This window comes from Dromiciops gliroides, chromosome 1 (genome assembly GCF_019393635.1).
Source record: "Dromiciops gliroides isolate mDroGli1 chromosome 1, mDroGli1.pri, whole genome shotgun sequence".
Lineage (NCBI taxonomy): Eukaryota > Metazoa > Chordata > Mammalia > Microbiotheria > Microbiotheriidae > Dromiciops > Dromiciops gliroides.
The window spans coordinates 365823543-365838195 of record NC_057861.1 but is presented as its reverse complement, the minus strand read 5'-3'; the positions used below and the strand labels follow the sequence as shown (position 1 = coordinate 365838195).

At 34.1% G+C, this 14653-nt stretch overlaps 1 protein-coding gene across 2 annotated transcripts in view; it reads left to right on the top strand.

Moving 5' to 3' along the window:
- Nucleotides 1–14653, top strand: part of CDH18 (cadherin 18) — a 1453365-nt gene that overhangs the window by 406966 nt on the left and 1031746 nt on the right. For both annotated transcript variants that reach the window (XM_043968707.1, XM_043968713.1), the window contains one exon: nt 2245–2338. The gene's annotated coding sequence lies outside the window, so the exon portion shown is untranslated. The remainder of the gene's footprint in view (nt 1–2244; nt 2339–14653) is intronic.

Sequence of the window (14653 nt, the reverse complement as noted above, 5' to 3'; positions counted from 1 at the left end):
GAATAAAGCACCAGCCCTCAATTCAGGAGTACCTGAGTTCAAATCCGGCCTCAGACACTTGACACTTACTAGCTATGTGACCCTGGGCAAGTCACTTAACCCCCATTGCCCTGCAAAAACCCAAAAAAACAACAAAAAAAGGAATGTGCTTATAGAAATGGAGCAGTTCATGATATAAATTCAGAACCAAACTATGGTCATCATAAAAGATCCCAGATTTTTGCTGAATACATATTATATAAGAAAATGGCAGACACTGTAACATGAATCACTACAGGCTGCAAAAATCAATTAGTTTAGTTTAGTTTAGTTTTGTTTTTTGGCAGGGCAATGGGGGTTAAGTGACTTGCCCAGGGTCACATAGCTAGTAAGTGTTAAGTGTCTGAGTCCGGATTTGAACTCAGGTCCTCCTGAATCCAAGGCCAGTGCTTTATCCACTGCACCACCTAGCTGCCCCCCAAAATCAATTATTTATAATTTATTCTATAAATAATCTTGTAACTAGATTTATACACCAGAAGCTTACTATCTTTCATACAAAGAGAAATACCCAAACTACAAATACAGAACTCAAAACTTCCTGAAGAATTCAACAACAACAAAAAAAAATAGATTGGAACTGGACCATTGTACTAAATTTTTGTTCAAAATCATCAAAACATAATGGAAAAAATAAATAATCAAAAAACTTTAAGGACAATGGTTTTAATAGATGTTGCCGTACTCAATAGTCTTAATTTTATATATATATATATATATATATATATATATATATATATATATATATATATATATAACAAAATGCTTACAAAATATAAAGACCTGTCAGAAGAAATGGGGTAGCTATGTGGCACAGTGCATGGAGCACTGGGCTTGGAATCAGGAAAACATGGATTAATGGATTCAAATCCAGCCTAAGATATTAGCTGCATGGCCCTGGATAAGTCACTTAACTCTGTTGCCTCAGTTTCCTCATCTGTAAAATGAGCTGGAGAATTAAATGGAAAGCCACTCCAGTATCTTTGCCAAGAAAACCCCAAATGGAATCATAAATAGTTCGACATAACTAACACAACTGAACAAGAGGAACAAATTGAGAAGAAATAAAATCATTTGAGAACAGGATCAAGTAAATATCTCTGTCATTCTACCTGGTAGTGCATTTTTTTTTGGTGGGGTTAAGTGACTTGCCCAGGGTCACACAGCTAGTAAGTGTTAAGTGTCTGAGGCTGGATATGAACTCAGGTACTCCTGACTCCAGGGCCGGTGTTCTATCCACTGTGCCACCTAGCTGCCCCTGGTAATGCATTTTTACAGGGGAAAAAAATCTCATTTGACTTCACAATTCTTTGAAGTAAGTGCTATAATTATCATTATTCTGTAGATGAAGAAACTCAAGCCAAGTAATTTTTCCAGGATCACACAACTAGTAACTGGAGTAAGATTTGAACCCAGGTCTTCCCAAGTTAAGTCCTCAATTTAAGCATTCTATTAACTACCCTATAGTGTTTTTCATTATATTCCTGTTGAAGTATGTAAAAAATAAATACTAAAACATAATGATAATTTATATGTGATAAATATAATAATAAAAACATAAAGTATTATAAGATTAGACAAAGGAAGAAAAAAATTGCAGGTTTAAGAGGGACAAGGGAGCATAATTTTAAAAATATTTCATGGAAATGTGGCATTATACTATATTAAAATGAAGCTGTTTCACATACGAAATTTTCCATATTGATCATGCTTCACAAAGTTGGAAGTTCCCATTGAAATTCTGTTATTATCCCACTCATCCCACTGTTGGGGTAATTTGGACAGTGAGGAAAACAATATTCATCTTTGAATTTTCAGTTTACATAGGTGAGTTAATATAAAATTTCCAACATCAAACATCATTTTGAATGTCCTCTGATTGCCCATTGACCAAAGACAACTGATAGAACAAAATAGTCCTTAGAGAAAAGTTTCATTGTTCTCATGATTTTATTTTAATCAGTCTAGTTTCAATCAATATGGACCATACAAACACATTATATCAGTGCCCCTGGATCTCTGAATGATGGAAAGGGAAAAAGAAGACAATAACAGCAGCTTATGACAGAATATTTATTAAAGATACACATTTTTATTAGTAATTATAATTTTCCTTGTTCATAATAAACCTCAGATTTGTAGTCTATAATGATTTTTTAATTTTTTTAGTTAACTAAATGGATCAATACCTGTTTTTTTCCTCAGAAAAATCTCAACTATTTATAAGAATATTCGCAGATATTGTTAGAGGATCTGACTACCGCATACTCCACCAAAATATCGCACAGGGATCCTTAAGGTAAATTTCTTATTGCATTTTTCTTATTGTTTTAAAAGAGGTGGAAATGCTTAAATTGTGGTCATATTTTTAAATTTTTTAAGGTATTTAATTTCAACTTTCTTTGGTCACAGGGGAGGAATAAATGTTGTGCTACTTTAAAAATTCCTATTTTAATTATTTAGGTAGCCATTTATCCTATCTCATAAATTGTAAAACTGTTCCTGACAATTATACTGCTTGCAAATGCCAGGGAAAAGGGAAGGTTCTTAGATATTATATTAACTTTCTTAGATTAAAAAGATTCTGGTTGAGGTAAAACTATCACTTGTAATCAATGTTCTCTGATTCCCAAATGAAAATATTGTTTCTAAAGACGATAAATAAAGGCAATGGTAGAGCTAAGTATTTAGAACAATGAATCTTATTATTTTTTTAAGTAAAGGAGGAAAAAAAATCTCCTTATGTTCTTAACATGAATGGTTTGTGGTGGGTTAAACAGCCCTTGCCTAGTTTATATGGAGTTTGTTTCAAGACATCTTTCTGAATTATATATTAACTTACTTCAGGCATTTATCATCATTTGATCTCAAAAATTCTACTTTGCAGAGAGATAAGCAGAAAGTTGTGTAGTTTGTTTACTTGGGCAATTTTAATTACAAGAGGTGCATGCATGTGTTTGTTGAAGTTATATTATTACAATGGAAAAATAGATTTTTATAGTAGTCTATCAAAACAAAAATGGTACAGCTGCCCCTCTTTTTCTTAAGCCATGTGAAAATATCTGTTGTAATTCTGTTGTTTTTTTTTCATCAAAAGAAGAAATGTTAGAAAAAAATTCACAAACTAAAATTGATTGTTTTATAATTATTTTGTGGGCTTTTCACTCTTCTATTTCTTAAGTGAATAAGTGGGCTATTTTCTAAGATAAATTCTTTGCCATACATCTATCAGAGAAGAACCTCGTTTTTCTATTTAAATAATTGCTAATATGCATTTATACATAAGCCCCGCCACACACACACACACACACACACACACACACACACACACACACACATATATATATATATATATACAATCATCTCTAGATATTCTGTGTTGTAGAACTGAAACTTTATCACTGACATTTTAAATTGGCAGATGTTCTCCAAATCATTTATAACTGGGTTTCAAAAAGAGCTTTTAAAAATATGAGTCTTGTGGTTTGCACACCATTGTACCAAAGGAAACATGCATTGGAGATACACTATGAAAGACTGACTTGAAAGGGACTGAAGAATAATCTAGCTTCCATATACATATTCCATATCCCTTTGCTCAGAGTTGCTTGCTGTTTTTCATTCTGTTTTAAAGAAAGAGAACAAAGTTGAATTGTCATTTCTCTGTAAGGCTGTTTTGTGACTTCTATAGTCCCTGTGTAGGTCGTGAAAGATTTGGGTTGAAAAAGCCTCATGGGTTGGAGGTTATGTATTGGAATAAAAATGAACAAGAGGTAGTGACTCTTTCAATAAGTGCTTTTATTACCAGCTCTGATTAATTAGGAGAAAAAGCAAATGATCTGATGAGAAAGAAACGCTATTTATTGGCATTGCCTGCAGAGCCTCTCCAACAAATCCAGTGCATATCCTTGTTGAATTTTTTTGCCATTTCAGAGATCAATGGCTCTAATCTATGTTGCCTTGTAAAACCATTTCCTAGCATTCAGCAAAACCTGTCGTGATCTGTCTCTTTTTCTACAGCTTTCACCCAGGAAGTTTTCTTTGAAAAAAAGGTCTATAATTTAAATTAATTGTACATTCAAATCTAAATTTGCAGTACCATCTATAGTATAAGCAGTTGTGGACATTTGGAAACAGTGTAATACCTATTTCTGGATTACCTTATGTGAATCTTAGCACTTGGTTATATAATCATATTTACAACAGAATTTTATCTGTGTGAGTGTTCTATCTCACATCCCTTAAGTTCAGACTTAAAAGGATAACTGATAAGGTACATTATGAGGTGAAGTTTAATTATACTTTAAGGCCTATCCTTATCTAATCATGATTTGAGGTCAAAATGATACTATGGATTAAAAACTTCTATGGTTAAAGGGATTGTATATACCTTAGAGGGGGGAAATTAGGATTGATGATAGTCATACATTTCATACAATTTTATTTGGCAGGAGATTAAGCACATTATTTCAATTTCCAAAAAAAAAAAAAACTGTATGAAAAGAGGAGTATACTGTCTTTAGTTTGTTGCTCAATTGTTGAGTTTTAAATTAAGCCCTAATTGTGAATGAGTACCTACACCCATTATTAAAACTTGCTAGAGAGTGTAACCTTAGTAAGGTGATATTTGAAACACTAGGCACTACAAAGAAGCATAATTACTATTGTAAACACTTTACATAACATTCAGCAAATAGCATAAGTGTGTATGTATGTGTAAAATGAGTGAAGACAGAGCAAGTCTAATATCATTGAATAAGCAAGAGCTATTAATTGGTTCATCAATTAGAATCATGTTTACACTTTTCTTGTCAAGTATTATGGTGGATTTGTTTGAACTGTGGTGTACTCAGTTTATTACAGTCATTAGTGTCTGTCAGTAAGAGCTAATATGCTTGAGTTGTACAACACTTGAATTTTTAGCATCAAGTCCACCCTATATCCATATTTTCACAGAATGATAATTTCCAGAGAGGCGTAAAATCCAACACAAGATAAGACATGTTCATTTTTTTCTTAATCAGATTCAGCAAATGTTTGTTGAATATTTTATTCAATAGAAATACAAATAAGCTCCTAATGAACTGTTCATTATATTAGGTCCTAACTTTAGCCCTTGGACTCTACTTTGAATAAATAGCTATATGCTGAATCACAGTTATATGTGCATATAGGCAATCCTCAATTCAGGAATGGGTTGTGATTGAATATTTTGTATTTTGTAATTGTGTATTGAATATTTGCAGATTGATTGTAAATCAGAATGCATTTCCTTATATGGTGAATAGGCAGAGAAAAGGGAAGGAAGTAAGCCTTTATATGGCACCTACAATGTGTCTGGAACTATGCTAAGTACCTTACAAATACTATCTCATTTGATCTTCACAAAACACCCTGAAAGGAAGGTGCTGTTGTTATCCCTTTTTACAGTGGATGAAACTGAGGCATATAGAGGCAATAGAACTTGTTCAAAGGTCATAAAGTTAGGAAGAGTCTGAGGTCATATATGAACTCATATCTTCCTGACTCCAGGCCCAGAGCTCTTTTACTGCATCACCTAGCTGCCTTCCCACATCAACCCTGCTGCCAACTCATTTAATAAATAATATACCCAAAGCATAATACCATACCACTGAGATAATAAAGTTTCTATGGGAAAAGATTTTTAATGTTCCAACTTGGGATTCCAGTATATAAGTAACAACACTGTAGCCCTGAAAGAAGAATCAGGGATTCATATCTAAATGACTGCCTCCCTACAACTATGATGAAACACTCTTGTGTGGTTCCCAAAGTCTAGGAACTAAGGGTGAATGAATGTATCTGATGATATAATCAGTGAAAAGAACTGTTACAGTGGATAGAGTACAATGCCAGGAGTTAAAAAGATGTGAGTTCAAATCCAGAATTCACTAGTTCCTAGATGTGTGACTCTAGGCAAATCTCTTAATCTTTATTTCCCTCAGTTTCCTCATTTATAAAATGGTGGCAATAGTGCCTATCTCCAGAGTTGTGAGAATTAATGAAATAATAATATTAAAGGGTTTAACAGGTGCTTGATACATAGTAAGCATTATATCAATGTCAGTTTCTTCTTTATAATCATCATCATTTAGGATTATAATCAACTGTCAGTCTCATGCGCCAAAGATGTTACTTCATCTTAGGTGGGATTCTAGTCAGATTCCTTTCTTTTTCATGCATCAAAGAATTGTTTTCTACTTTTATTACACATTACTTTGGGCCAGAATTTCTTTCTTCTCTGACTCTGTACATAATAGAACCATAATCACAGAATATCAGAGTTAGAATCTCAGAGGCCATTTGGTTGAACCCATAGCTAATATAGAAAATCCCCTCTACATCACCCTTAGTCAAAATAGTCATATATACTTTTTTGTGAACATTTTTAATGTACAGTTTCAGTTAAGTATAATCATGTACCATATATTCTGCTTTGGAACAGTTCAAATTTTTAAGAAGCTTTGTTTTTCCCATTTTTTATTCATTTTTGTTTTATAATAAACTGAAATCTATTTCTCTGAAACTTTCCTTATTAGTGGACAGAAGTTACTCCCCTAAGGCCAATGACAATAAGTTTATTCCCTCTTTCACATGACAATCTTAGAGAGTTGTCCAAGACATTAAGAGGCAAGGTGATGATCTCAGGATCACATAGTGTGGTTCAGCAAGAGGACTTGAACTTTCTCTTCTTGAAGTCAAGACTAGATTTCTCCATTATTTCACACTACCTCTAAGAATTTGTAGGATCAATTATTTGTTATTGAAAATTGCATTTAAGAAAATGCAATAATTAAATTCAACACACATTTATTGAACAACTCTACTTAGCACTATGCTATACACTATGGGTGGCAGGGTGTGGGACAGACATTGATGTATACAAAGACAAGGATGAAAAATTGTTAGAAATACTGTATATGGATTTTGTAGTCTATATAGCTGTTATACTAAATGAGCCCTGAGGAAACTTCAAAATCTAAGATTCAATAATTACATGAATTATAAAAAATATGATACAAAGTTGCCCCTTATTTCTTCAGAATATATACGCACATATATATGTTTGTATGTATTTGTGCACATATAACTATATGTGTTCATAAGTATATATGGAGAGGGCAGTCAAGATAGTAACGTCAGGGACTCACCTGATATTTCCCCCAAACCCCTCAAAATACCTTTAAATAATGAATCTAAATAAATTCTGGGACAGCAAAACCCACAGAAAAACAGAGTAAAACAAATTTACAACCCAAGATAACTTAGTAGATCATAAGGAACAGTAGGTTGCACCAGGGTGAAAGTGGAGTGCAGTTCAATTCAGGCTGGGCCAGTATTATACCAGGGGCCAGCAAACTAGGAGCAGGCCTTGGGACAACTGCATCAGTGGCAGCAGTGGCAGTTTCCAAATCACTCAGCCCACAAATGGCTAGGAAGTTGGACAACTGATCAGAAGGAGATTTACAGGGGTCTCTTTGTTGCCAATAGGGATAGAACTCTTGCATTGCTTATACTTGGACTAGGTGGCAGCCCTGGGTATCAGTTCCAGAGCACAGAGAAGCACTAGAATGCTAGAGTATGTGGTTGCAGGGTAGCTGGGATTCTGGTCACAGTTACAGTATGGAAAAGTGTGCTTGTGGTCACTCACAGTTCAGTGCACAGTACATGAAGATAGTAAACACATGTCTTCCTAGATCATACCACCGTGGAAGAACTGAAAACCTACAGGACCTCAGAATTACCTTTGAAAACAGCGACACAAAAAATCCTGAAGTTTCGGATAGCACCTCCTCTACTCTTGAAGCAGAGTCCCACTTTGGCATAAAAATAAAAGTCAAGAAATAGAGTGGAAATGAACAAATTGCAGGGAAAAAAAGATCCTAACTATAAAAAGATAGTGTGGTAACAGGAAAGATTCAAAACACAAACTCAGAAAATAACAAAGTAAAAATTCCTACATTCAAAACTCAAAGAAAAAAAAATAATAATTGGCTCCAGGCCATGGAAGAGTTCAAAACTGATTTTTAAAAATAAAGTAAGAGGATAAAGGAAAAAGGAAGAGAAATGATAAGGATACAAGAAAATCATGAAAAAAAAAAAGCTTCAATAGCTTGGAAAAGGAGGCACAAAAAATACTGAAGAAAATAACACCTTAGATAACAGAATAGGCCAAATGGTAAAGGAAGCACAAAATCCAGTGAAGAGAAGAATGCCTTGAAAAGCACAATTGGCCAAATTGGAGGGTGGGGGGGTGGGGAGATATACAAATATTCAATAAAGAGAAGAACTTCTTAGAAAGTAGAATTGGACAAATGGAAAAGGAACTACAAAAACTCACTGAAGAAAATAATCCCTTAAAAATTAGATTTCAGCAAGTGGAAGTTATTGAATGATTCTACAAGAAATCAAGAAAGAATCAAACAAAATCAAAAGAATGAAGGCAGAAGAAAATGTGAAATATTGCATTGGAAAAACAACTTACCTGGACAATAGATCCAGGAGAGATGATTTAAGAATTACTTTATTATCTGAAATCCTTGGTCAAAAAAAGAGGCTAGGCATTATCTTTCAAGAAATTATCAAGAAATACTACCCTAATATATTCTAGAACCAGGGGATAAAATAGAAATTGAAAGAATCCACCAGTCACCTCCAGAAAGAGACCCCAATGAAAACTCCCAAGAATATTATAGCCAAATTCTAGAGATCCTAGGTCAAGGAGAAAATACTGCGAACATCCAAAAAGAAAAAATTAAAATATCATGGAGCCACAGTCAGAATAACACATTTAGCAGTTTCTACATGAAACAGATTATACTGTGGAGGGAAAAAAAGAGGAAAGGTGATAGGGGAGCACATGAATCTTAATATCATAGGAATTGGCTCAAAGCAAGAATAACACATGCTCAAATGTAGTAATTTATCTTACCATACAGGAAAATAGGAGTGGAAGTGGCTAATAGAAGAGAGAACAGTTCTGGGGAGGTAAAAGTCAAAAGCAAAACACTTTTGAGAATAGACAGTGGGGGGGGAGGGAGGGAGGATAAATAGGGGAAAATAGGATTGAGGGAAATCATTGGTAATCATTACTATGAAAAAATACAGTATATTTCTCTGATAAAGACTTGATTTCTCAAACACATAGCAAACTGGTGCGAAAATTTCTAAGTCCAATGAAGGAAAGAAAAACAAAGTCTCCAAGCCATAGAAAGTAGTTGATTGAGAGAGAGCCTATCTCACAATAAAGCTGGCCTCTGGCAAGAGTAACCCTGCCAAAGGACCCTGAGCCTAGGGATCCAGTGGTTTTTATACCCCAGAAAGGCTTAAATATAACCTAATTTTAGATACAACTGTACCCGTATTATCTTCTGAACCTATTTCAAATGGTATAGAATATGTGCATTTACAAATGGTCATCATCAAAAAAAATCATGAAGATGAGCTTGGGGTGCTCCATCATGGCTGACAGTCAGCCAAATATACAATATTTGGGGAAAATTCCTAAAATCAAACAACCTTCAATGTTGATTGGTTCCTTTAACTTAGAGATACTATTTTTAGTACCTCATTGACCATTTTTATTTTTTTTGTGGGGCAATGAGGGTCAATTTACTTGCCCAGGGTCATACAGCTAGTAAATGTCAAGTGTCTGAGGTCAAATTTGAACTCAGGTCCTCCTGAATCCAGGGCTAGTGCTTTATCCACTGCACCACCTAGCTGCCCTCATGACCATTTAATCATATTATAATTGGACTTGTTATGTTGGTGAAGGGACAAGTTCACAACATATATGGCTCCCTAGCTCTGTATATATATATATATATATATATATATATATATATATATATGGCAGAAGTGAATAAAAAGAAGAAGAAGGCCAGGCTGAACCCTAGGGTAGATTGGCTCCTTCTTAACTTTCTGAACTCCACGTATTCTCTCTTGACTATGCTTTAATAAATGCTTAATGCCCAAAGGCTGGTGCTAAAATCTTCTAATTTAAGGTGACCACACATTTAGTTTTACTCATCACACATAAGAACATATTACATAATATCTACTATTTGTTCCATTACTATTAATTTCAGCTACTAAAGAAATTGGTAAAGCACATTAAATCACATTCTTTTAGTCAAAGAACTGATTTTTTTGAAGTTGAATCATTTAACTCTAAGATTTGGGAAAATTTCACTCACAAAACTGAATCAAAATATAGAAATAAGAGTCATTTTCTTAATTGGTAAGTGGTCAAAGGATATGAATAGGAAGTTTTCAAAGTAATAAAAACTACCTATAGAGATTTTTTAAATGTTCTAAATCATTATTGATTAGAAAAGTGTAAATTAAAATGACTCTGAGATACCACCTACATACTCATCAGATTAGCTAATAAGACAGAAAAGGAAAGTGACAAATGATGGAGGGAATATTGGAATATTTTAACACTAATGCACTATTGGTGATGTTGTATACTGATTCAATCATTCTGGAGAGCAATTTGCAACTGTTTCCAAGGGGCTATAAAACCATTCATATCTTTTGACCAGACAATACCACTATTAGGTCTGTATTCCATAGAGATAAAAAACAAAAAGGAAAAGAACTATGTGTACAAAAACTATTTATAGCAGCTCTTTTAGTGATGTTAAAGAATTGGAAATTGAGAGGAAGTCCATCAAATGGTGAATAGATGAAAAAGTTGTTGTATATCAATGGAATACTACTGTGCTTTAAGAAATGACAAATGGGATTTTCTCAGAAAAACCTGGAAAGAGTTACAAGAATTGATCCAAAGCAAAATAAGCAGAACTAGGAGAACATTGTACACAGTAAGAGCAATTTTGTATGATGATCTACTGTGAATAACCTGTCTATTCTTAGCAATGCAATGATCCAGGACAATTCTGAAATACTTATGATGAAAGGTGCTGTCCAGCTCCAAAAAAAGAACTCATAAAACTTTAATGCAAATGAAGGATACCTTTTTAAAAAAATATTTTCTTGGAATTTTTGTCTATGTTTTCTTTCACAACATTACTTACATGAGAATGTGGTTTGCATGACTGCACATTTATGACCTATGTCAAATTCCTTATATTCCCAATGAGAGGGAGTGGGAGGAAGGAGAAAATTTGGAAATCAAATTTGAAAAAAAAATGTTAAAATTATTTTTTATATGTCATTGGGAATAAATTAAATGATAAATTGCAAAAAAAAGTATATATGTTCTTATTTACTATTAAACTACATAGGATAGGCTGCAAACAAATTTCACATTTAATAGAACCCCTAGAGTTTTCTTACTCCCCTGCAATTCTACCTGAATTGGTGAAAGCCCTCGTTCATACTTAGACATATATTTGTTATGCCAGGCCTGTTTTCCTATGGTAAAAGACTTGCAAGTAGGAATGGCAAGTGGGATTCTCTTCCAGCCAGAGAATTATCTCATAGAAGTAACTGCTTCCATTCCCCTGACTTTGACAGCCAGAATTGCTATTGCTTCATGGGCCACGATGTTGGTTGCAGGGGACAACTTCTCCTGTCCCTATATGAATGGCTACTGAATTTATGAGAATGTCAACTCCTTTTAGAGGCAGATAAGCAGGCTTGTTATTTATGAAATAGAATATGATTGTATATTTTGACATTTCTTACACATTTGGTGATGAATAACATTTTTTATGTGATTAAAGTGAAGTGTTTGTCCCTTTTCAGTTATTCAACAATGACTTTTATTTGAAATGTGTGTCTCATAGCAGAAATAACCCTGAGGTTTGCTGCATTAAATCTCTCTCTATGATCATATCCCAAGATTTCTGCAAAAACTTTGAAGCATTTGAAAAATCATGACATCTATTTGCAAGAAATATGTTTTTAGAGTTAGTCAAGTCTGACTATAGAAGTAGTACTATTTAAGAAAATGCATACTAATGATTTTTAAACAACTAGTTTTTCCTATTAAAATGAAAATACTCTTAAGTTCAACAAATAAAAGTACAATAGAAAAATAATTCAATAATTCACAGCCATTTACAGGTATGTTATAGCTACTATTCTGTATTCAATGGAATCCTTCCTGTCTTTAAACCTTCCAGTGCCTCTCTTCTGCCATCTACCTTAGGTATAAATTTTTGAACTTTTGCTATAAAATAACCTACAGTCTACTGAATGCAACCTTACTCCTTTCATTTTCTATGATTGGTTAAACCACTTACTCTGTTCTAATACCATCTCTAGTGTCTGACAGCCTGCTGTGATTTGAGGAGTCCAGAAACACCTTAGCTAAAACTGATGGTGTTATTCCTCTCTTTTTCTATCTAATCTTCAAATCCTATTAGAATCATTAATGGTAAAAAAGAGACAGAGTCAATAGGAAGGCAAGTGCACCCAGAAGTATTGTTAAAATGTAGGTTACCTGGGAGCAATTGTAGGTTCTTTGTTTTCCTCAGGAGGAGGGGGGAGAATGTGCCAGGTGGTTCCTCCTTCCTTGGCTTGCAGTATGGATTTGATTAGCAAGTTATCTACTTGCCAACTTAGACATTTTGCAAGTTCTAGAGAATATAATACAGAAGAGGCAAGTTTCAATTGGAAAGAGAAGTAGAAGGAAATCATGGCAAGCCTTCAGTGATTGAGTAGTACAATCTAACGTCAGTCCAGGGAAGATAGGCCTAAAACGGTTCTTATCTAGGGAATGAGAGGAGAGAAGAGAAACGAGTCAATAAAAAAGATAAATTAGTTTTCCAATTGTTAAATTAGGAATAATAATACCTATCCCACAATACTTCTGAGGAACAAAAAAGGTAAATTGTTTTTACATATAGTACAATTCAAATATCAATTGAATAGTAGTATAAATCAGCCCCATAGCACTCTTTTGCAAGCTTCATGGCTTGCATCCCTGGTCCATATCTATGGTTTCAGCAATTCATGGAAAATTTTTAACCCCAAAATTTAATCAAGCATTCTTTTTAAGAATACTTCTACGGATAAATCTAGGAATACTTGGCAGCATTCCATTAATATTCTTAGTCATTTATTGAAAACCTAGTGAGACAGCATAATAGGAAATTAAAGAGACATGGGTGCTTGTTTCTGCTCTAGTGTGATATAGATTTTGTTTTTGTCATTACTAAAAACCAAAGTATATACAACATAATTTTAGCACTGGTCACTAGTTGCTGGAGGATCACTTCAGGGATCAGTGAAGGACTCCTATAAAGAGGCACTTGTGTCAAATATTGAATAAAAAAAGAGATTCTGGGAGGGGAGTTAAGAGGGAGTATATTCTAGAAATGGAGAACAACCAGAGAAAATTTACAGAGAACAAATCATCAAAAAGAAGAAAGTAATCATCAGCTACATAGTCTGAAGGAAGGTCTGGAAAGATGGAGACTGAAAAAAGGCCTTTAGATTTGGTCATTTATAGCACAAGTTCCTTGACAAATTTGGAGAGAGTAGTTTTGGTTGAATGATGAGTTCAGAAGTCAAACTACAGGAAGGTAAGAAAAGTCAAGGAATATGTGAGAAAATAATGGAATTTGGCAGATACCCAAAGGCCCTACCTGGAGATTAATTTAGAACTGATTGAATTAAGTGAGACTGACTGAGAGTAATTGACTTTCCTGATTAACCTACTTAAAGTTAATTCAATTAAAGCCACACCCCGGCTGACTCCCAAGAGGGAGTGTTCTTAGAGGCTGTGGACTATGACATCAACACAAGACAACCCTTAAGTCCAGTGAAACAATAGATTTAGATGATGCTAACCAATCAGCTTAAAGCAGTGTGTAAGGACTGCCTCTCCTCTGGACCTATAAAAAGCTTCCACGTTCAGTTTGTAGCTGAAGCAGGCTTGTGGTGGAGGATTTGAGGAAGAGCCAGACCAGGCTGGAGCTCTATGTTAGATAGGCCTTTTCTTAACTTTCTGAGTTCCACATGTTCTCTTTCTATTAATACCTGGTATGCTTTAATAAATGTTTAATGCCCAAAGACTTGTGCTAAAGCTTCTAATTTAAGGTGACCACACATTTATATTTTAAATGTCACAAATGGAAGGCACTGATGTAAATGATAAAGGCTCAAATATAGAAGTGTAAGAAGATTATCTTGCCACAGTGAGGGTCTAATTCAGATTACTTAACAAATCTGTAATGGACCTAGTTAGCATCATTTCATGATGTTCTCCAGCATTTTTCTGTAGTCATGACTTGGAGTGAAGGAAACAGATAATAGGAATAATTCAAAACTAAGGTTTAATAGGATAAGATCAGCAATAGGATAAGTGGGTCAGGAACTCAAGAGTAAAGGATAGTATAGTGTTGAACAGGTTTATCAAGGATTAAAAATGAGAAAGGAAGGAGAATGCCTGTTAATGAACAGAGTAGGTAGAGATATTAGAAGTGCTGATGAAGACAAATAATATGATCAGCAGTTATAAAGCAGAAGGGAAGATAGAAGAGATCAAAAGATCATTGTAAGATAAAGTAATTTCAGAATTCATGAACATGGAAATGGAATGCTTATGATTGATGGCATCTTCAAGAGAATGCCATATAACTGAGATGAGATGGAGTATATATCATAGGAAATGAGA